Here is a 3,569-nt window from a genome sequence, read left to right as displayed (position 1 = left end):
TATAACTTTATTTGTTCTTATTTTTAATCTTTTTATATATTACATAATTATAAGCTATGCATTATACATTTTTTTAAATTATTATTACATTCAAATAATCTATATATCTTATTTTTTTTAATTTAATTTATATATAATTAATTTGAACTTTCTTTATTACTTTTTACTTTTTATATAAAAAAGATGAAAACTTTTTAAAAGATATTTTTTTTTTAAGAATTTATTATAATTTTCGTAAGTTATTTTAGACAATAATTATAAATTCAATTTTACTTATTTTTTTAGATAATTTTTTCTACATTATATAAACTTATTTTTAAAAATTTCATTATATATATTATTTCTTTTATTACTTTTATCTTTTTTTTTTTTTAAAATATATTTTATATTCTTTTAATAATTTTCAGTATATATTTATAAATTTTTAACTTTACTTATCTATATATTTTCATATATTTCTTTCATACTATTCCCGTTATATATTTAATTTATAACTTCTTTATATTTTATTAATATTATTCATCTATAGTAAAACTTTTATATAATTTAAACTTACCTATTTTTATTAATAATCTCGTTTTTCTACAGCTTAGAATATCTTTAATTTATAAACTATTTCTAATCTAAAGTTTTTCACTAATAAGCTTTTGCTTTCATGCAACATCTATTCAGGAATCAAGTCATTTTGTCCTTTAAACTTAATAAGTAAGATTTTTTTCAAGATAAATAAATTTTATAATTTTTTTGGAGTAAAAAAAACTTTTAAGCGGATATAATTAAAAATTTTTATTAAAAAAAATGCTGTAAAGACCGTGCAGAGCCAATACGTAGTTTGCTATACATTGCGGTACATGCTATCCAGAAAACCTTAAAGACAGACTAAGCATATGGTTTTTGACACATAGTAGAATCGCCATCGCATTTAAACTTAGAAAAGTTTTATTTGTTAAAAATTTTGATGTGTTCATAAAATTTTACTTCTTCATTATTTCTATAACAGTAATTGCTTTTATAGAATCTAGTCGATAAAAATATAATAGTATTTAAACGATGATGACTTTTTTTATTTATTTTTTTTTCTCTTCCTAATTGCATTCTAGAAATGAACGATAAAAGCGTTATTTTAAAGTTTTATATAATAATAAATAATAAAAAGTACTGCAAAACTAATGATTTTTTTTAAGTAACGAGTATTTATTGTAATAAATAATTTTTTCTAAAGTATCTGCAATATTTTTATTTGCAGATACTCATAATAATAAAATTACCCCCTCCCCACCCCCCTTTTTTTTTCTTTATACGACAATGGAACTATAAAAGAGTGATAAATTTAACGGTTATTTATGTGAACTTATTCATAGCAGATAAGGTAGTTTCCATTTACGTAGTTCTTTATTAAATTATGGAACAGATGTTGAGATATCGCTAATAAACTTGACTCGAATTAACAAAGTTAAGGTGAATAGCATGTTATGTATTATACTTAATGAAATTTAGATTGACAAATTATTAACTCTTTTAAAAGTTCATTAAATTAATGGGTTATTATAGAGGGCTTAATAACAATTAAAAATAAAAACAACACTTCGAAACTAATAACTGGATAAATAACGATATATATTGGTGTAAATATTAAAAAAGTGTATGCTATATTTTTATATATAAATACTTATTAAATAAATATATTTTTTAACTGAAAGGGTCATTACAGAGGTGTTGATAATAAGAAATAACAAAAAAGTATTGCAATACTAATAACTCTTAAAAATATATAATGGTATAAATGTTGAAAGGGATATGCGAACTTTCATATATAAATACTTTAATAAAAGGAACATTACGAGTACTATATAGATTTATTTTTACTTTTTTTTTATATTATAATTATCTTGAAGGTAAAAAGTTTAATAAATAATTTTATTATAAAAACAGGCCAGTTGAAGTTGCTGAAAAAACAATACACTTTCTTGAAAACATTTGCTTTACTGTAGTATTATTTTCAGTTTTTTTGTGAATTTTTAGTCATGGCGATGATAATTTTGATATAGAGCTGCTCATTGGATGATGCCGAAGATAAAAAACATAAACTCAACCTTTTTAATGTTTGGGCTTTTACTTGCTGTGTCCGCACAGTAAACGGTTTTTATTTTAATAATCACCACGTTTATATCGTAAACAATTATTTTTATTTTTTATAAATTTTTATTATTTTTTATATTCATTAACATCACGTCCATATCGCGGATAATTATTTATTTTATTTATAATTTAATTATTATTTTTTATTTCAATAAGAGTACATCGTAAAAAGTTATTTTTATATTCTGTTTAATTTATTAATTTTACTATTTTTATCAGCTCTCGTGAATCATTATGTTTCTTATTTTTCTTTTTTTATTTATCATTTCATTTTTTTTTAGCATCACTTTTCTATCGTGAATAGAAATCATTTATTAAATTTCTTATAATATATCTTTATTTTTCATATATATTTATGTTCACTAAATAGTTTGTTTGGAGACAACTTTCACAAAAAGTAAAAAGTTTTATGCTGCGCTTGCAGAACTCTCCAAAGTTGCCTTAAATAAAGTAAATATTATACACAAAAAATTCCAACACTTGAAATGTATCATTTATATTGGTAACCAATTATATTTTTATAGCAATAACCACTAATAGTCTATTATGTTTGTCTCTCATAAAGTTATGGCACGTGCTATTATTGTAGTCGTTAAAATATTATTTTTGGTTTTTTGTGATATTTCTAACTTTTAGTAAACTATTTTTGTAATGTTATTTCATAAAATTTTTAAAATATAAATTCTGCAAAGAAATTAGAGACGGCGTTATCTAAATATTAAAATAACAATAAAATGTAAACAAAAAAATATTAAAAAAATTAATTATAAACATAAATTATTTTTTATAATAATATAATTTTTCTATAATTACAGATTTAAGCAAAAAATTACGCTAATAAAAAAAAAATTTATTTTGATTTCCTTTACTCTTAATAAAAATAACACTTATATACTTTGTAATAAAATTTTTAGTAATATTTTTTTTAAAAGGATTCATAATATAATAATAATAAATAAATTAAACAGCTTGAAAAAGTTGCACTGTATTCTGGAATTCTCCCAGTAAAACTAACGGATTTTACCAAGGTTTATTTGACATTAAAGCTTTTGACTCAAATAAAAAGTTAAATACAATTTCATTGGTTGGCTAAGTTATTGATTGCCAGTTTTATATCTTTTTTTAGAAACTATCAAGTATCCGACCAATTGACCTTCTTTGCAATGATCAGCTGGACCAATCAAGTGGAATCTCTATGTGTAAGTTCACTCTTATAAGCGTTAGCATAAATATATATTAAAATGAAATGCATGCACAGTTATGAATAACTTTATAGTAACTTTTTTATTACTATAAACATTTGTTAAATAAGGAAAATTATGAAAAAGTTACTAGAATTTTGTAATTTTTAATAACAAGTAATTGTTGTGAGTTTGTTTTTTTTAAAAAATATCTGTATTGTAGTTAATTAATTGCTAATATTATTCGGT

The 3,569-nt window shown here is 20.8% G+C and overlaps 2 long non-coding RNA genes across 2 annotated transcripts; both read left to right on the top strand.

Moving 5' to 3' along the window:
• The first annotated feature begins 643 nt into the window (after window positions 1-643).
• LOC135144507 (uncharacterized) lies at window positions 644-2,133 on the top strand. The gene is made up of 3 exons (XR_010283172.1): window positions 644-705; window positions 1,933-1,987; window positions 2,049-2,133. It is a non-coding gene; the product is annotated as an uncharacterized LOC135144507 (long non-coding RNA).
• A 398-nt stretch (window positions 2,134-2,531) lies between these two features.
• LOC135144506 (uncharacterized) lies at window positions 2,532-3,328 on the top strand. The gene is made up of 3 exons (XR_010283171.1): window positions 2,532-2,589; window positions 3,108-3,167; window positions 3,266-3,328. It is a non-coding gene; the product is annotated as an uncharacterized LOC135144506 (long non-coding RNA).
• The last annotated feature ends 241 nt before the right edge of the window (window positions 3,329-3,569 follow it).

This window comes from Zophobas morio, unplaced genomic scaffold (genome assembly GCF_036711695.1).
Source record: "Zophobas morio isolate AGI-343-1 ecotype UQ-CSIRO unplaced genomic scaffold, CSIRO_AGI_Zmor_V1 ptg000106l, whole genome shotgun sequence".
NCBI lineage: Eukaryota > Metazoa > Arthropoda > Insecta > Coleoptera > Tenebrionidae > Zophobas > Zophobas morio.
Note: the sequence above shows the minus strand (reverse complement) of the source record. Positions and strands in the feature narration are given on the sequence as shown.